Source organism: Euprymna scolopes, chromosome 12, assembly GCF_053919585.1.
Source record: "Euprymna scolopes isolate OS-2025 chromosome 12, ASM5391958v1, whole genome shotgun sequence".
In the NCBI taxonomy this organism is placed as follows: domain Eukaryota; kingdom Metazoa; phylum Mollusca; class Cephalopoda; order Sepiida; family Sepiolidae; genus Euprymna; species Euprymna scolopes.
The window spans coordinates 129,856,360-129,878,522 of record NC_136493.1 but is presented as its reverse complement, the minus strand read 5'-3'; positions in this window follow the sequence as shown (position 1 = coordinate 129,878,522).

The following is a 22,163-nucleotide window of genomic DNA, read 5'->3' as shown; positions in this document are numbered from 1 at the left end:
TTATTATTATTATTATTATTATTATTATTATTATTATTATTATTATTATTATTATTATTATTATTATTATTATTATTATTATTATTATTATTATTATTATTATTATTATTATTATTATTATTATTATTATTATTATTATTATTATTATTATTATTATTATTATTATTATTATTATTATTATTATTATTATTATTATTATTATTATTATTATTATTATTATTATTATTATTATTATTATTATTATTATTATTATTATTATTATTATTATTATTATTATTATTATTATTATTATTATTATTATTATTATTATTATTATTATTATTATTATTATTATTATTATTATTATTATTATTATTATTATTATTATTATTATTATTATTATTATTATTATTATTATTATTATTATTATTATTATTATTATTATTATTATTATTATTATTATTATTATTATTATTATTATTATTATTATTATTATTATTATTATTATTATTATTATTATTATTATTATTATTATTATTATTATTATTATTATTATTATTATTATTATTATTATTATTATTATTATTATTATTATTATTATTATTATTATTATTATTATTATTATTATTATTATTATTATTATTATTATTATTATTATTATTATTATTATTATTATTATTATTATTATTATTATTATTATTATTATTATTATTATTATTATTATTATTATTATTATTATTATTATTATTATTATTATTATTATTATTATTATTATTATTATTATTATTATTATTATTATTATTATTATTATTATTATTATTATTATTATTATTATTATTATTATTATTATTATTATTATTATTATTATTATTATTATTATTATTATTATTATTATTATTATTATTATTATTATTATTATTATTATTATTATTATTATTATTATTATTATTATTATTATTATTATTATTATTATTATTATTATTATTATTATTATTATTATTATTATTATTATTATTATTATTATTATTATTATTATTATTATTATTATTATTATTATTATAGTCCCAACCTTCAGTTCTTCAATTACACACTGAAAACCTTTTTGCTGTATGTTAAATTTGTGGGGAAAATACAAGCGAACATACTTATGACCTGTTAAGCACCCACGTGTCTGCTTGTCATGCGCGTTGGACAGGAAAAAGAAAAAGCAAGATGGCGTCTGTGATATTTAACAGAAACGGTTTCGTGTAATCTCGCGAGATTCACGTGTATGAAAGTAGATCGCTTGGAGGGAGTGGCAGAACTTGGCTGTTCCGATGCTAAACGTGTGACGTTACAAGACAGACGGTTACTTAGTGCATTAGGACGAGTGAAAGAGGTTCCAGTTCAACAAGCTATTTTCGGCATGACGTCGGGATTTGATCCTAAGCTGATTCCACTGTTTGTATTGGGTGGAAAAGGCAGAATTGATATGCCAGCTCAGTGGTGTGAAGCGTCTGGAATGCGTGGTTCGAATGCGCCTCGCTGGGGGCGCATACGCTGTATACCAGCAGTCAACGGATGAAAAGAAGGCAGATTTCACCTGCATTAAAAACGTCCTCAACACAGCGTTTGCATTAGATCCGGTTGTTGCATGGAAGGAGTTTATGATACGCAAATTACATTCCGGGGAAACTGTTGATGTTTATCTTGCAGAACTGAAAAAGCTTGCAGTCCTGTTCGGAGGAATGTCAGAGAAAGGCATGGTGTGCGCATTTATTGCAGGATTGTCCGCTGGTGTGGAAGAACGCTCCGAGCCTCATCTCAAGTAGACGAGATGGACATCTCTGAAGTATAAACGCGGGCGCGGGTGATACTAAAAGGGAGTCCAGAGACTGTAGATCGCGCGGCAGCCGTGCAGCCATCACAGAGTGTGTTAAGTTTTGAGACATTATCTTGAACAAAGTAATTGGCAGTAACCAAGATGGCGGCCAAGAATCAAATGCGGTTGGCAGTAACAAAGATGGCGGCCAAGAATCAAATGCGGTCCGTGGCGTAGTTAACGGCGAACTGATTGAATCCAAAATTCGGCAATTTTTATAATAATTTTGAAAGGTTTTCATTGGTTGTTTAGCACAGCCGGTTGTTATAAAAATGATTGGCGAATACATTCGTCACATACCTCCATTACTCGTGATGGGGAAGGTCTTCTAGCGGCTTCGGCTGCAGGGAGACAGGGTAGTCGTACTCGTCAAGGATCCGTTCTTGACAGTCAGCCCGACAGGTGAGGGGCTGAGATTCGGCCCAGCACCTGTCGGACTAAGGCACACCACTTGGGTACTACTAAGCCTTGCCACCGGGCTTTCCGGTGGAGCAAGTTAATTGCTTGTCGCCTGAGGCGTCCCTACTGGGGAATGCCGACGGGGGTGCCCAGGCAATTTTTAATGAGGCAAGAGTGCCCCTCCTTTAGGGGAGCTTGTCTATATCCACCTTCCGACCATGTGCCACATTTTGGTGTGGTGGACACCAAATAAATAACTACCCCCATTAGGAGTCAAAAACATTTTACAGGGTGGATCTCAGGACCTGGGCACAGTTACAAGCTGCTACAAGTGTGGTGGCCCCAACCATTTAGCCAGTGATTGTCTCTCATCACGCTCACTGACTCGAAGTCTTAGTGGGCCTCAGTGCTATATGTGTAAAAACCGGGGACACCTGGCCCGTGCCTGTCCGGGAAACGGGCAAGGGGAGGAAGCTACAGCGCCAATCTTCTCACCAGATCGTTACTGAACAAGGCGCTGCCCGCAGTAACTATGCGCGTTAACGGACGTGAACGCCTCGCCCTTGTAGACACTTGGTGCACCCAGACCCTGGTGCGCAAGGCATGTTGCGACACTTGGTACAAGGAGAGAATTCCAGGGCTAACCATGGGTGACGGATCACTGGCTCCTTGTGGGGTGAGCATCATCAGCACAAGCATCGGCGACGGGCCTGCAGTAGTCGTGCAAGTCCTGGTGGTAGATGGGGAGTTGCTTGGATACGACCTACTTCTAGGGATTGATTTGACTCCACAGTTGTGTGGAATCACGAGAAACGTGTTTAGGCCGCAATTACCCTGGACAAGCCTGACTTTCACGCGGAGTATGACAGAGAAACCAACGCGTGGACGGCATCTTGGATGTGGGCTGGCGATCAACCACCAATATCTTTACGAAACCGACTATCAGAGTACCTCCTTCAATGAGGCTCAGGGGGCAGTATGAAGAACTGCAGACTTGGATCCATAATGGCTAGTTACTTCCATACCCCGAGGATGAGCTCAACCCTCCCCCCGAGGACTGATTCCTCTGATGGCTGTCTTACAAGATAGCAAACAGAAGGTCCGACCCGTCATTGACTACCGTGAACTTAATGAACATGTTGACCCGTACACAGCAGGGCCGGGTGTTTGTGTGCTCAAATTAAGGGAGTGGTGGTAACAAGGGTTGGACGTGGCAATCCTGGATCTGCGCAGGGCCTACCTGCAGATACGCATTGAAAAAGAGCTGTGACCATACGCATTGAAAAAGAGCTGTGACCATTTCAGACTGTGGAAATTAAAGGAACACGCTATTGTCTGGCCAGGCTAGGGTTCGGTCTCAACATGGCACCAGGCATTATGACGGCAGTTATGCACTCAATCCAGCAACAGGATGAGGCTGTGCGCCAGGGGACATCGTCTTATATTGACGATATCTTTGTAAATGAGAACCTCATGTCTGGCCAGTCAGTCAAATAACACTTCGAGAACTTCGGACTAACATGCAAGAAACCGGAGCGTCTGCGAGAGGGGAAAGAGTACTTGGCCTGCACATGAGCGGTAGCAAGGAGGGGCTCTACTGGAGGAGAGGTGGTGATGTTCCGGAAGTCCTATCCAACATCATTTCTGTTTGCGGAAAGCTGATGTCTCACTTCCCTGTGCGTGGTTGATTCAGGGTGGCAGTGGCAGTCATAAAACGCCGTGCCACATCTGTATCATTCAGATGGGATGATAAAGTGCATGATGTCACGCTCCTGAGCATGCTAACAGAAACTGTGGCCAGGGTGACTCGTGAAGACCCTGTGTGAGGGAACTGGTGTGTTAATGGGAACGAGTTCACGGTCTGGGTGGACGCTAGTTCACTAGCCCTTGGAGTTGTCCTTGCGGTTGATGATGGTATTATCGAAGACGCCTGTTAGCCTTGTGGAAAGAATGATTCTTGGCATATAAACCTGGCCGAATTTGACGCCTCATTGAAATGAGTTACCCTGGCACTTCAGTGGCAAGCCAGGGTACTAAATATTATCACAGACTCTGCGTGCACTCACCGGTGGATAACCGATGCATTGACTAGAAGAGCATGGCTAACCATACGGGCAGCGAGTGAGATGTTGATACGAAGACGGCTCGCCACCCTGGTCGATACGATGAAAGAGTACAACCTGACCGTAGACGTAACGTTGATCAGGTCTGCAAGCAACAGAGCAGATGCGCTGACACGAGTACCACAACGCTGGATGCTGGCTGCCGGCTGATACCCGGGGAGATTCTGAGATGCTGCAAGAGCCGTGTGCAGCCGTCACGTGTAATATGGATGCGGATCATATTAGTGAGATTCATCAGCAATGCAGACACCCAGGGGTTAAACGGACACTATATTTTTTCAAGATGATTCACCCAGAAGTAAGAAGAGTAGATATCAAGAGAGCAGTGGAAAATTGCGAGGGATGTCAATCAATCGACCCGGCTCCGATACAGTGGAAAAAAGGCAATTGGGAGTGAGCGGTACGTGACAGAGTGGTCATGGATATCACACATTGCGGTGACAATCACTTCCTCATCCTCATTAATTTTGTACCTACGCGCTTCGTGGTCTGGAGACCAGCGGGCGCCAGGACTCTTCGCCAATTGTAATCTGTGTTCTTTGAAAGAGGCGCACCTGAAGAGGTGCTGACGGACAATGACTCAGCCTTCTGCAGCCAGCAGGTCAGGCAGTTCCTAAAGGAGTGGGGAGTGCAGCCGCGACTGCTGAGAAGAGCAATCGCAGTATCAAAAGAATCGCGACCAGGAAGCAATGTACCATCTCAGAAGCCTATCTTGGTACAACATTACGCCGAAAGATGGCGTCTCTCCAGGAACAGTGGATGCAAACGCAATATACCAATACTAAGTCTGAGAAAAGGAAATCTACCCAAACAGAGAAGTTGCCAACGAGGAAGGACAGGACTCATACTACCAGGGGATCCTGTCTCGGTGAAGCTGCCGGGAAGCTGGTGCACTAAAAGATATACACGGGGCCGAGTGACCGATGTGGTGAGTCAGCAGTCAGTCATGGTTGACGGTGTACCCCGTCATGTAAGGGACCTGAGGCCGGCGACACAGTTACAACCACCACTGGATGATGAGAGGTACTCTGAGTCTGAGGCCAGTAGGCCATCGCTCTGGTTTGCACCATCCTCATCCTCATAAAGCAGCGAATCCTATGTTAGTAACCTCTCAGGCGAGGCAGTGTTCTTCGACCCTCAGACTGCAGATGAGAGTGCAAGTGAACAAGAGGCCTGCACAGCCCCCCTTCGAAGAAGCACCCGACGGAAGAGAGCGCAACCTCCCTGCCATCTATGTGATCATGAGCTAAGTACCTTGATTTCAGTAAAGCAACTGGCTCTGACGGCATCCCAATTATAGTGTTAAAAAAGCTTCAACCAGAACTTGCTCCCATACTTACGAAACTGTTTAAGCGCTGCCTTAAGGAGAAATGCTTTCCGACTCCCTGGAAGACCTCATCAGTTTGCCCTGTATTTAAGAATTCAGGTGATAAGTCATCTCCCTCTCAATACAGACCAATAAGTCTCCTGTGTGTTATGAGTAAGTTGCTGGAATCCATATTAAATAGAGAAATAGTCAACAACCTCAGCAGAAACAACCTTCTTAGTGACACACAATATAGTTTCCGCTCTGCAAGATCTACCGCAGATGTGCTGACGGTTATATCTCACAGGATTAGTGAATCTCTTGACAAAGGCTTCATTTCTAGGGCAATTGCTCTTGACATATCATAGGCCTTCGACAAGGTATGGCATAAGGGTCTACTTTACAAGATTTCCAGCTACGGTATAACTTAAAATGTTTTCTCAATCATTAAATCATTTCTCTCCGATAGGCTCATAAGAGTAGTGGTCGATGGATAAAAATCAGAGGCCTGCAGTATTAATGCTGGAGTCCCTCAGGAGTCAATCCTGGACCCAACTCTCTTCCTGATCTACATCAATGACCTCCCTAAACACATACTTAAATCATTCGTTGACATCTATGCTGATGACACGACCATCTATGGCAACAAATCAAAGGCTGTAAATGACAAAGTTCTCTCTGATTCTCTCTCCTCTGATCTCGAGCGTGTGGTTCAGTGGGGGAAGATGTGGCTGGTTACCTTTAATGCATCCAAAACCAAACTCCTATCCTTACATCATCAACGCTCTGATACCCAGCTGGCATCAATTGTGATGGATGGCTCTCGTCTGGGAGAGACCCCGTGTTTTGACAAGCGTCTGGGTTTGACCTTTACTCCTGATCTGAAATGGAACACGTACATCAAGTCTGTTGCCAAGGTCGCTGGAAAGATGGTAGGGTCCTTCTACCGCTCCAGAAGATATCTCACTACTGATTCAATTCTCTATCTATATAAAAGCCAAGTACGTCCAAGGATGGAATACTGCTGCCATATCTGGGCAGGAGCTGCTAAAAACAACCTATCCTGCCTTGACAGAGTACAAAATAGACTTCGTGGCTTAGTGGGGGATGCCCTTTTCTCTACCCTGCAACCTCTCTCCCACAGAAGAGACGTTGCGAGCCTATCCTTGTTTTATCGCTATTTCCATGGCAGGTGCTCGTCTGAACTCCAATCTCTGGTCCCCCCTCGCCAATCTTTCACGAAAAACACCCGTCTAGCCGAATCCACTGTGAAAAATTTCCCCCACTCTATATCTGTGCCTAAATCAAAACGTGGATTCCATGAACAAAGCTTTTTTCTTAGAACTGCGCGTCTGTGGAACTCTGTTCCGTCTGCCTGCTTACCACCTGACTACAACTTGAATGTGTTCAAGTCTAACGTTAACAAATTCCTAATGAACCGCCCCCTTAAGTAAACACTTCGTCAAATCTCCACACTAACGTAATGTACTTGCAATAACCCTTATCCCTGAGTGGCTTCCGGGCCTTGATAAGTGGTGACCACTCTTAAAAAAAAATGAGATCGGGGGGGGGGATAGAAATTGACATACTCATGACCTACCTGTTAAGCGCCCACGTGTCTGCTTGTCATGCGCATTGGACAGGAAAAAGAAAAAGTAAAATGGCGTCTGTAATATTTAACAGAAACGGTCTCTTGTAATCTCGCGAGATTCACATGGATGAATGTAATATAAAGCAGGTCGCTTGGAGGGGTTGGCAGAGCTTTGGCTTTTCAGACGCTAAACATGTGACGTTATAAGACAGATGGTTTTTTAGTGCAATCATTTTTTAGTTCAATCATGAGTTTAACAATTGTGTGTTTTTAAAGAATCTAATTGTTGAAAGGTCGAATATTTTCATTTACAGTTTCAGTAGTTGCTTCTACCTTCGTCATTTCATAAATAATAATAATAATAATAATAATAATAATAATAATAATAATAATAATATTTATTATTATTATTATTATTATTATTATTATTATTATTATTATTATTATTCGTTCACTAGGAGTTCTCTCACAGGTCATCATCAGAGATTGCCAACTGACAAAAAAACAAAAACAAAAAAAGAAAAACAGTGGCGTTCCCTGGCGTTTGGATGACAACCCATCTCAACAGATTTCTAATACTCTCTAACCCTTTCGATAACCTCTACAAATGTATTTGCATCATCGTAACAGCTGCTTTCCATCGATTTCTCGCTGGCAATGGCCATCCGTCTTTTGTGGAATTTGGGTACCAATAAGCCACCCCTCTTCGCACTCATCTAGTGGAGTGCTCTCTTTCTCTCTTCAGTCTTTTAATCTTCCTCGATCTTTCTCGACTATATGGTGCGATGTTAGTCAATGTAGATACTGCAATTTATTGGGAAGGGGAGCGTGGTGTCATTTACAATTTTGTGGTTTCAGTTTTCTTGTTTCCATGTGGTGTTCTGTTGCAGGTCTTACATGGCCGTTTACCGTTTATAGCTCACGTAGATTAGTCCTCGCATTCGAAGGTTTTCCTGAAGATTTCGACCGTGTTCATTATTGTTATCCAATGTATCTTCTCAGCCTTCCCTTTTGATTCCAATTTCTCAAATTTTTTTTGAAGTAAAGATTGTTTCTAGTGCTCTTACGACTATTAGTGTCATCTTTCCTTTCTTCATGTTCTATATCCCTTTCAGCTTTTTGTATCGATGTGACGTCACCGTCTTGAGTGAGCGATGTTGCTCCCCGTTGTCATGTTGTCCCACGCTTTTGTTAACTGGTACTGTGCATAGTTAAGTTTAGGGTAGGACTGTGGTTAGCTGCCTGTTCTTCGTAAAAAAGAACTGGAATCTCAAGAATATCGCTATCATTTCAATAATTATAGAAAAAGCCGAACTTATGAAAAAGAATTAACAAAATCTACCTGGAAAATATACCCAGTGAACCAAATGCAAGAAAGATTCAAAAATTGCATTCCAAGTGACGTTTAGAATCTTAAAAAAGATTTATTGGTTGGAATTATGAGATAGCAAATAAATGTCTGGCATCCGAAGGGAATCCCCATCCCCAGCTCGAACAAAATAAGAAAATTGTATTTAAAATGCTCTCAACTGCAGCCAAATTTTCAGAATATCTTAAGTTGGTGCGAATCAGTGACTCTATTCCAATATTTGGATACTTTCCGTTCGTCCACCATCTCCAGTGTCCCTAATATTGCATAGAAATAATTATCAATTGCACTTAACCGTTATATCATTTACCGTCTGGAATGGAGATCAGACACCAGGTCAAATGTGGATTTGATGAAACTGTTTATGTACAACGAATTTGATTCGAGTTTGGCACACTTAGGTTGTCCGTCCGTGCAAATCGTTATTAAATACTTCAAATCGTTTTAAAATGAAAAATGTCAAATAACAATCAAATTTATTTCGAAAATCTTGTAATCTAAAAAAAATGATTCCAAAATGTTCACTCTTTAGTAGACGCCTATGAAACGGTTTAAATCGAGTTAAATATTTTAAAAATTTCGAAAAACCATAAGTGATTCGTTTTCGTTTTTTTACAATTAATAAACGAATAAAATGGCTGACTTGTGTATAATGATGCATTTAATTCGGTAATTAATTTATTCCACAAAAATAGGATTATAAAAAAGCGTTTTGCATTTTTGATTTCGATTAATTGTAAATTAAAATAATAATTCAATTTGTCATGAATCAATTAATTTAATCAAGGCACACCTTCAGAACACAGGCAGAATAGTTTCATAATTGTATTAAAAACTAGCAGGCCGCCCGGCGTTGTCTGACCGTAAAATAAAGTTAAATATAATATTTTAATTTATGCAGTTTCCGTATTCGTAAGCGATTTTCAAAAGCTAAAAAAATGACTTGGGTGCCATCGGCTAGAATCGAAACTAAAACATGTACGTCTCCAAGCTCATTCGGTATCATTTAAGCCACGAAGAGATGGATATCAAGCTTTTAAAAATAAACCGACATTAACGCATATTTCTATCTGTGCATATATACGCACTTTAAGCCTATAAAGGCCATGTTCGCGATTTATCAATTTTGACTTATTCGAAGCGATTTTTTACCGAGAGATAGATAGATAGATAGAGAGATAGAGAGAGAGAGAGAGAGAGAGAGAGAGAGAGAGAGAGAGAGAGAGAGAGACAAGCAGGGCGTCCGGCGTTGACCGATCGTAAATTGCGCTTAAATATGATATTTTAATTCATACAGATTTCGGATTTATTATTATAGGGGAAATTTTGTATTGATTATTATATTGTACCTAAAATATGGTAATGATTTCAAAAGTTAACAAAATATGACACGGTTGCCATCAGTTAGAATCGAAACCAAAGCATCTAACGCCCTGCTCTTACTCAGTAACGTTTGAGCTATAGTCAGACGGATAAAAATAGTTACAATTGAAATGGTGTTTCTATATAAATATATATTTGCGCATGCATACAAAATAACTTTAAGTTGACTTACACCTGCAAAGTTCCATTCTTTTCAATTTCGATACCTTAAAAGTTATTTCTACCGTTTATATATATATATATATATATATATATATATATATATATATATATATATGTATATATATATATATATATATATATATATATATATATATATATACGAATATTACAACGGTCCACAAGAAATGCAATCACTTGACCTGCCTCGCGTCGCTCGGTGATCTTGCATTTCAGTGGAGATACACTTTTAAATTACAGCAGACATAGAGATGCACATAGTGTTTATACACACACACACACACACACACACACACACACACACACACACATATATATATATATATATATATATATATATATATTAGAGAGAGAGCGACAGAGAAAGAGAGAGATTATAAAGATTAATAATTATAAATTATGAATCAGTTTCAACAGGAAAAACAAACACACTCAATTTGAGTGTACGATCTTTTCGGAAACGATAATCATTTTATTTTACAATTGACAATAATCATTGAGAATAATTGTATTTGAATATTCATCTCCTCAGCACAAAAGGAATTTTAAGACACCAAAATAAAACTGGCATACTGCAGCAAGTTAGGTGAATGGTTCTTATTAATTAGGAAATTCGTTTTAAGTTTTTTCAATAAAATTCTGTGAGTATGCTTTCGTGTTTTGATCTCAATTTATGATTTATTATAAATTAGCTGTACCCGGCTACGCGTTGCTGTAACTCAGTTTATTAAAATGGAACACATTCCTCAAGAAAAATTGCATTTTATATTGTTTATTTACTTTTAATATTTTCTGTAATATTTTATTCCTCAAAATAAGATTCCTTTTTTACCATAAATTGTTATTTGCAGGAAAACATGCATTTTTTAAAAAGAAAATTGGCAGTAAACGTTTCTCTTTGCTAACGGAATTTTTTTATAAAAGAAAAGATGGATGCTTTATATGAACACTGTAAATTATTAGGTGAAAGTAGAGAAAAGTTTTTTTTTTCAAGAGAATGTACAAATTAATTTTTTGTCAACAGATGTTAAGAAAATAAACAGAAAAAATACTCCCATGATTAAATAAGTAATTAATTAATAATGCAAAAAAAAAATAAAATGTTGATTTAGTGTTTCAACATTTAAACAGCGCTTGGTTGAATCCGGTGGAATGAAATGGAATCGGGGGGGGGAGTCAAATTCTGCATGAGTACCATTCTGTTTAATTTCGTCTTGTATTCAATTTTTGAAGTGGGCTACCAGCGATTGCAAAGTAGCAAATGTAACTGTTGTATCTGCACAATTAATTAACAAGAACACGGAACGTAAAGGTATACAATAATATATTAGGAAGAAAAGTTATATACATATTTACATGTCTTAAGATATACTTCAGTTGGAGATATTCCAGCAGGTGGCGTGTTGCATGTCTTACTGGAGACAACATAGGCGTCTTGCCTATTTGGAGGTCGTTGCAGAACTCCCACGATATTGGTGATTGATACCTTTATATATCTCACTCACCCACATTTTTTTACATGGGGTCAACACTTATTAAGGCCTGAAGGCCACTCAGGGATAAGGGTTATTGCGTGTACAGTAATCAATGAGATAGTATTGTAGTAATAATTAGTATTGGGGGTTTTGATAGAGTGTCTTACTTAAGGGGCGGTTTGTCAGGAGTGTGTTTATGTTGGAGTTGAAGACGTCCAAGTTGTAGTCAGATGGGAAACAGGCAAGTGGCAGAGAGTTCCACTGGCGTGCAGTTCTAAGAAAGAAGCTTTGCTCATGGAATCTACGTCTGGATCCAGGCACAGACAAAGAGTGAGGAAAATTATTGGCAGTAGTTTCAGCCAGACGGGTGTTTCTCGTGAAAGATTGGCGAGGGGGGACAAGGGATTGGAGCTCAAACGAGCACCTTCCTTGGAAATAGCGATAAAACAAAGACAGGCTTGCAGCGTCTCTTCTGTGGGAGAGAGGTTGCAGGGAAGAGAAAAGGGCATCCCCCACCAAACCACGAAGTCTATTTTGTACTCTGTCAAGGCAGGATAGGCTGTTTTTAGCAGCTCCTGCCCAGATGTGGCAGCAGTACTCCATCCTTGGACGTACTTGGCTTTTATAAAGATAGAGAATTGCATAAGTAGTGAGATATCTTCTGGAGCGGTAGAAGGATCCCACCATTTTCCCAGCGTCCCAGGCAACAGATTTGATGTACGTGTTCCATTTTAGATCAGGAGTAAAGGTCAAACCCAGAAGCTTGTCAAAACATGGAGCCTCTCCAAGACGAGAGCCATCCATTTCAATTGATGCCAGATGGGGATCAGAGCGTTGATGATGTAAAGATAGAAGCTTAGTTTTGGATGCATTAAAAGTGACCAGCCACCTCTTCCCCCATTGTACCACGTGCTCAAGATCAGAGGAGAGAGAATTAGAGAGAACTTTGTAATTTACGGCCTTTGATGTGTTGCCAAAGATGGTCGTGTCATCAGCATAGATGTCAACGATTGATTTAAGTATGTGTTTTGGGAGATCATTGATGTAGATCAGAATGTTAATTAGTGGGCGTCTCCACAACAGTAACGAAAATACGAAAAATTCAACAGTAAAATAATTTTAATAAGTGCTCAGCTTCTAATAAAAATCCTAGTAAATCAATCCCCTTCATTTGTTCGGTTGTTGTAAAAATGGAAGGGAAACTTAAATTTCGCCCCGTTGTAATTTTTTTTTATTAACCCAAAATTTAAAGTGTAGAACAATTGACGTTAAAACAAAAATAAATGAATAAGAAAACAACCCACTTTCCTCGTTAAAAAAGAAAAGAAAACAATCATTTAAAATAATTTGCTGTGGACCTTTCAAAATTGCTTTAATTCAAAATAACGTTTTCAATTATTTATTTGTTGGAATAAAAAAAGAAAACTATTTTATAAAAATCCAATGTTACTTTCATTACGAAATTTTTGTATTAAAATTCTAATTTTTTACGCAAATTTTTCACGAAATTTTTGTCCAATTATATTTTGATAAATTTTTATACAATAAATTTTTGTCCAATTATATTTTGATAAATTTTTATGCAATACATTTTTGTCCAATTATATTTTGATAAATTTTTATACAATACATTTTTGTCCAATTATATTTTGATAAATTTTTATACAATAAATTTTTGTCCAATTATATTTTGATAAATTTTTATACAATAAATTTTTGTCCAATTATATTTTGTATAAATTTTTATACAATAAATTTTGGTCCAATTATATTTTGATAAATTTTTATACAATAAATTTTGGTCCAATTATATTTTGATAAATTTTTATACAATAAATTTTTGTCCAATTATATTTTGATAAATTTTTATACAATAAATTTTTGTCCAATTATATTTTGATGAATTTTTATACAATAAATGTTTTGGATTTGTTTTGGTCATGAAATGGCGCTCGCCCATATTAAACCCTGATGAATATGTCATGTGATTGTCTGCAAGCGAAACATTTCCAATTAAACTGTTCTCGGAATATACACCCCAAACCTCCCTCTGTTAAGAAAGGCTTTCGGAATAGACAACCCGTAACGGTGTCAGCATACTCGGAAAGTATCGAAGTTGACTTGTGGAATGTGAACGATGGTTTTACCGTAATGTAATAATGTACCGGCATATCATTCTATGGCAAAATTTCTAAGCTCCTTTCACACTAATTAATTTAGGTGACTGAAATAGGAATTTGAAGATTAAGGACCAAACGTAATTTCCCCCAGGAAAGAACGTGTTTGGACACGTGAGGGAAAGAAAGTGATGAGAATTTATTTCAGTGCGAGGTTACCAATTCAGTTAATTTTTGAAGTTAAGTAAATGCAATGTACAAATACGTTTCGAGATAAATCGTAATATTCTTTGTATAATTCGAAGATAATTAGTAAAGTCAACTCATAATCTAAATATTACGAAAAAGAAAACACATTGTTCGTGTTATAAATAGTGCCAGTAGTGAAATTCATTTTGGTATGAGTTATATCGTAACGATGTTTACACCAGAAATGCAATCTGAAAAATGGGAACATGAAAAGAAACGAAACGAAAACATACGAAACGCAGTAAACCGGAACGTCAGTTTTTAGAGATGCATATAAAAATGCATTGTTGAGATTTTAAAATGTGGTAATGATCGATGTGAGTCGGTAAATATGTTAAAGCGCACCTAAATTGATTTGTTATTAATCGAGATTGATTTGTTCGTAATCGATGTAAGTGAAAAATTGGCATTTTAAATTTTGTAATGAGTTAACCGGAAAAATGATATGTAAAGCAGTAATCGGAAAAAAGTAAACAGAAAAAGAAAGCAGCGAACGAAACGAAACGAAACGGAATGTAAAGGAAATGATATATTATATGTTAATGAAAGAAAAAGAAAAGGAGAAGAACGTTGTTTTTTTATCCTAGTGTAATAATGATTCGAAATAAATTGCAAATAAGCAATGTATAATTATGCGTCGTGCATTTCCCGTAAGAGGAAGCATTTCAGTTTTTGTATGTAACTGCAAAACCCCTAACCGGTGTGCGTTTGTATTAGTTCCTCGTGAACGACGAAGCAGGGAGAGGAGTAATTAAATGGAGAGAAAAGATTTTACAATTTCCATTGATCCGTACAGGTTTTGGCAGCGAACACTCACCAGAAAAAATATAGGAATGTACGATTATCGACAAGTGTAGAGGTAATAGGCCTATAGCACACCTAAGTGCTGCAGTTTGTGCATATTACATTTGCATGAAATGTTTTGAGTTTTAATCCTATTATGGTCAAACTCAGCGGGGGAAAATGACTTTATATATACATACATACATACATATATAATATATATATATATATATATATATATATATATATATATATATATGATATATATAGAGAGAGAGAGAGTGAGAGAGAAGAAGAAGAAGAAGAAGAAGAAGAAGAAGAGATTATTCATTATTAATTATCATAATTCATAATTATTAATCTTTATAATTAATATAAATGTAGCACAAGGAGAAATATACCTATTGAACTTATTCTATATCCATAGTATTATGAGCAAGATTATTTTAAAGTATTGACACATTTAAATAAGCTTTGCTCTTTAGACTCCAGGTCTAATTCCCTCTATAAAATTAACAATATATATATATATATATATATATATATATATATATATATATATATATATGATTACTTCATTTAATCACATAAATTAATATACGAAAGTATAATTTTATGCGTAAAATAAGTAGTTACTTTAACAGTGCTCAATGCATGAGTAGAGCTAGGTAAAAAAATATATATGGCAATTAAGCTACACAGACTATTCCGCGTTTCATCCACACTAGGATTCGTCACGCTTAGTCTGGATGAAACGCGGAATATTCTGTGTAACTTAATTGCCATATTTATTTTTCTAACTTACTATATATATATATTATATATATATGTATATATATATATATATAATAGAGAAGAAAACATAAATGATAATTAAAAACAACAAGAAAAACCTATATTTATCATGGGTCATTTTCAGAAATATATTCTGATTACAATTTTATTCAACATATTAAAAAGATGTCAATTTATGTTTGTCGTAATGTGATATAATCCATGTATTTCGTTGGAAATTCCGTGCAGATTCTCGAGTTCGACAGAAATATTTATAAGTTCGTGAAGATACACCAGACGAAAGTCGAAGGTTATATCAGCCGGGATGTAGTACGAATAACACCCAATATGAAAACAGTAGTCCAAATAAGCCAAATAATACATACTGTTATAGATTATAACAGAAAGAAAGCCAAAAGAAAAAGAAAGGTATCTGTTCGTAGTTTCACTTAATCTGATATGCGTGGTCATACTATTTCCATAAGCAAGTTATCAAATCCCATCTTGCACGGTTTTTATTTCGGGTAAAATAAAATAACACGACGTGACCAGAATTATATTTTCTCTCTTTTTTTCCTCTCCGTTTTCTTCAGGGTAAAAATAACTTGATTGTAGATATTTACCACCGCAGCAAGATGTGACACAAAGTCAGGAAGTGGCGAATGTCAAGCCAACGCCGTTAAAAATGAGACGCTCTGACTTGATTGTATAACACGAAAAAATGGCGAAAATGATTTTCTACTAATATTCTTTCTTTTTTTTTATTGTTTTCCTAATTTTGTTCATCGGCAATAATCCTAATTTTATCTATCGGCAATAATCCTAATGGTCTCCTGCAAAATAAGTGCATGGTTTTATCGTTAATCTGATTTATGTTCATTCACTAACATATTTGGTCGATTTATGCGCGAATAACTGAGAAAAATGTTTTCCTCTTTTTCTTTAATTGTTTTCCGATTGCCGTTTATTTATGCATTCATTTTACTTCTGCTCTCGGAGAAGTGCATAATTAAGGATTAAAACTAAATAAATATAAAAAAGTACACAGTTTCGAAAGTTTCAAACAGTCTGCTCGTTATCTCTCCCATTAATATATATATATATATATATATATATATATATATATATATATATATATATATATATATAAGTGGAATTGCCTGTGTAAATGTGTGTGCCTGTGTGTATACATTGCCCTACCAAAACACCCTGTCAATTTTCAGTCTACAGACTCAAAATTTGACATAAGGGGTATTGAGATTTGGGAAAATCTTTTAATCAGTTTTCAGCCAGAAATTTGGTCTAAACATTTGAAATTTCGCATAAAGTGTATTTAGACATGAGGCAAGCTTTTTAATCAGGGCTTGACCGAAAATTTGGCTGCCAGATGTTCAAAGTTCAAAAGATTTGACCTTTGTGGTCTCTAGCAAACTATTCAACCAATTTGGGGTCTTAATATGTAAAATTTCACATAAAGGGTATTCAGACATGCAGCAAGCTTTTAATCAGATTTTGGGCGAAATTTAGCTGCCAAGAGGTTTAAGTTAAAAGAGTTGACCTTTTCCGACTCTATCAAACTTCTCAGCCAATTTAGGGTCTAAACACTTGAAATTTTAGATGTCGGTTATTTGGACATGAGTCAAACTTTTACATATGCATATAAAGTTATGAACAATACATAGGGCCTGATCAAAGCCGGGCTGAACTGCTAGTATATATATATATATATATATATATATATATATATATATATATATATATATACATTCAGATTGAATGAGGAAACCTGCCAGTGTATGGTCGGTGCCGATCACCACTAGAACCAACCGCCACGTCCATCACTTCCACCACCACCGCCTCCACTACTATCATCATTGTGACCATCTTCACCGTAAACAGCACAAAATTTATAATATATAGATTTTGAAAACAGTAATAGCATTTTAAAGTGTCTGGATACATAACCATCTAATATATATATATATATATATATATATATATATATATATATATATATATATATATATATACACTGCGTATCAAATTATTAACGAGTTTACATTTTTTTTAAATATTTAAGGAACGAGTGAATAAAAATGCATGAAAATTTAAGAAAGTGCTTACAATGCTATTTAGCTACTCCAATCAGAAAATAAAAGTATTTAAAGCAGTATTAGCGAAACTATGACAAAATATAGAAATATCTGTTGATTTCAGTGTGTCAAGTTATTAACGAGACTGAGAAAAAAACAATATACGCATAATGCGTTTATTGAAATAATGTTCAAACATTAAATGAACTAGGAAAAATCCTTCCGAGACTCTCCATAGGCCAACTAAAAGTACCTCCGATAATCCAAGACAAAATCATTATCCAACCACCATCTTGTGGCGCCTTAAACGCTGATGATGATGTTGCCCATCTAGGAACCATCCCTTGCTCCAGCCATCTGGGCTATCAGGAGTGACACGCACTTCATCCGTGAAAAAAACTTTGGAAAAATCCGTTTTCATGTTGTCCTCTGCCCATTTCAATCGGTTTTTTTATGTCATGTTGCTTTAATGGAAGCGTTGTCACAGGCTTAACAGATTTTGCCACTTCTTTCAGAAGGCGATGTCGAATAATTTTGGAGACATTTTTCAATCCGGTTTGTTCAAAGACTCCTCGACTTGTCTGTCCAGGGTTCTTAACAACTTCACGTTTAATTTTGAGTAGAGAACAGCGTGAAACAACTCTAGATTTATCTTTATCAGCCCTCTTAGGCACCTTTGTAGGGTCCTTGATAAAGTTCTTCACAGTTTGATGGTACCTTCCTCTCATTTTCGATATTTCGAGGGTAGTTTTAACTTTTTCTAGCTGTTCTGTAATAGGACTCTTTTCAGAACTACTCAAACCACCTTTACGACCAATTTTATTGATGAAACACATAATTTGACACATCTCAAATACCATGGATTCAGCAATTACGATGGTAAGTTGTTTACATTGCGCGCAACAGTACGAAAGTTTCACAGTACGCGCAGCTCAGCATTGCTAACGGTTCCGAAGCTTTTAATACGAAACTACCAGTAAGTTTCTGAAATTGGTAAAAAAATGTTATCGCGTTAATAATTTGGCATATTATATATAATATATATATACTGCGTGCCAAATTATATATATATATATGAAAATCAAATAAGAAACGTGTTACATTTAACACTTTAAAGCCAAATAACAACGCGATTTTTTTAAAACTTTATAAAATAAACGAATGTTTATTTTTAAAGAGAGAGATATATTTCGGAGATATACACTCCTTTTTCAATCTGTATATATATATATGTGTATAGGTATATTTTTTCTTATTCTTCGTCATGATGTTGAATGGAAGAATTTTAAGTTAAGTCCACTTGATGTTAGCTGTGTTTTTTTTGTTTGTTTTTTTTTTGTAGCCGGATAATTACGCGTGATCGCGCGTGATTCGAAAGTCTTGGTAGGTTTATCCATTAAAGGCGTTGAGTGAAAGTTGAAAATCACGCGTAATTATCCAGCTACAAAAAAACAACAAAAAAAAACAAAAACAAAAAAAACACAGCTAACATCAAGTGGACTTAACTTAAAATTCTTCCATTCAACATCATGACGAAGAATAAGAAAAAAAAATAAATATACACACACACACACACACACACACACACACACACACACACACACACACACACACACACACACACACACACACATATATATATATATAACTACTTCATTTATTCACATAAATTTAATATACGAAAGTATAGATTTATGCGTAAACTTTAAGTATTTACTTCAAAAGTGCTCAATACGTAGGTAGAGCTAGTTAGTAATTTATAAAATATATATGGCGATTAAGCTACACTGAATATTCTGCGTTTCATCGAACTATAGGATTCGTCAGGCTTATGCGCGAATTCTGTCGTTGCTTCTTGTTTTTATATATGTTGAGGATTTCTAGTTGGCCAATCAGCTTTCTAGTCTCCACCGCGCCCCTTCCTATCAGCCAATGGGCATGCATTTTATCAAACAAAGGATCTGTTTTAGAACTAGGTTAGTGGTTTTAGGTGGCCGTTCTCCTTTTTTTATACATATAAATATACCTGTGTACACAATAATGCACATATATACATATATATATATATATATACATATATGTGTGTGATCGTTTATGTATATTCATGTTTATTTAATTTATTTATTTGTTTTCTATTGTTATTGTTAGTTTTAGAACTATTTTGTATCGCTATCCTAGAGTAAGTTTTATTTTGTGAACACAGTTGTTTGCTATTTCCCGCCTACAGTTTAATAGATTTTGAGGTTCTTTAAAGTGCAGGATAGAAAATTTTTCATGGAGGCATAATTTACATGGATCGTCTAAATGTCTGCATGTGGTAGCTTGTCTCATTATTTTCCATTCGACTACCGGCGAATGTCCGCTTTCTTTGAGTTCCCAGTATTTATTCGCTAGTGTTGTTTTTATACGGTGTTTTTATCTCCTTTATAATCCTCAACATATATAAAACAAGAAGCAACGACAGAATTCGCGCATAAGCCTGACGAATCCTATAGTTCGATGAAACGCAGAATATTCAGTGTAGCTTAATCGCCATATATATTTTATAAATTACTATATATATATATATATATATATATATATATATATACACAGATTGAAAAAGGAGTGTATATCTCCGAAATATATCTCTCTCTTTAAAAATAAACATCCGTTTATTTTATAAAGTTTTAAAAAAATCGCGTTGTTATTTGGCTTTAAAGTGTTAAATGTAACACGTCTCTTATTTGATTTTCAAGCATATGCACTCTGATACTAATTAAAAATTAAACATCCTGTGTAGCAGCAAGTGCTGGGAGCATCAACCTGAAAGAACAGTTGGAAATGATTTATATGCCATACATTACGACTATATAATCCCTACAGCCACCTACCTTGAAAATGCTGCTGTGAAACCTGACATAGTTATATGGAATACATCAGAAAGGGTGACAATCTTGGTTGAAGTGAATGTCCCTAGTGATGGAGGTGTGAACAGAGCTGAAAGGGAAAAACAGACCAAATATTAAGGTCTCATGTATGATACAGTCAGAGAAGCAGGCAGCAGGGAGGGAATTCCAAAGTTTAGCTGTTCGAAGGAAGAAACTATTAGAATAGAAAGCTTTCTGGCATTTAGGACAATAACAGTGAAGGGGTTAGATCTTATTGCTAAGCGGGTTTGTTGGGGATGTGTACGTCGAGGGGGTACAAGTGAAACAAGTTCATCAGAACACATTCCATTAAAATAAACAACGCGGATACTAAAAAGAGCTCTCAGTTGGTTTCAATGAAAAGCAGGGCAATGTTGGCAGTTAGTTACAATCTTCAAAGGAAGAAAACTTTTTAAAATGCTAACGTAATACATTTCTTAACTCACGCACACACAGTCATAAGCATATAAACACTGATACTATTGTACATACGCACACACACGCACACAGCGCACTAACTCTTTACATTATTGTTTGCTTATCACAAACAAAAGTATAATCTTATTCATTTTAATTCTCTTAGCATTTCCTATTATTTTAATTCTCTTATTTAATTCTCTTAGCATTTCCAATTGAAATCTCTGCGATGAAAACAAATAATCAATAACTTTTGATCGAAATGTAATTTGTATAATCGAGTGAGAAAGTTTTGATTACGATTTTCCAGACCCGTTGATAATTCACGGAACTTTAATTATCAACCCAGACTTTTAAATATCTCTGTTGAAGAATCCTCCTTCTTTACAAAGATTCTAAGATATAGAAAAATATCTGCATTTTAAAACATAGATAAAATATCTGTTTTGTGAACTTTTTATTTCTTTGCGTTTATCTTTTAGAAATTTTCTCCCGTTCTCATTTAAGCATTACCCAAAACATATACACAGATATTGAAGTAATACGTACAAGAGGTGTTTGAATCAATTCCCGTTAAGCAAATAACCAAACCAAATGAATACGTATTTGCAAATATAAACAACTTAAAAAAAAAAAACACTGTTGGTTTTTTTATACTTAGAAGACCAAAATGATCGGATTCGGTATTACTGCCGTAAAACTCAACAACGACCAGTGATCTACAAAATGACTAAATTCGGGATTAAAGAACCCGAGAAGCATTCATATGCCGTAAAACTCAACAACAACCAGTGATTAACAAAATGACTGGATTCGGGATTAAATAACCCGAGAAGCATTGATATGCCGTAAAACCCAACAACGACCAGTGATTAACAAAATGACTGGATTCGGGATTAAATAACCAGAGAAGCATTGATATGCCGTTAAACCCAACAATGACCAGTGACTAACAAAATGACCAGATTCGGGATTAAATTACCCGAGAAAACTTAATATGCTGTAAAACCCAACAACGACCAGTGATTAACAAAATGACCGGATTTGTGATTAAATAACCCGAGAATCATGGATATGCCGTAAAACCCAACAACGAACAGTGATTACCAAAATGACCGGATTCGGGATTAAATAATCCCAAGAGCTTTGCTATGC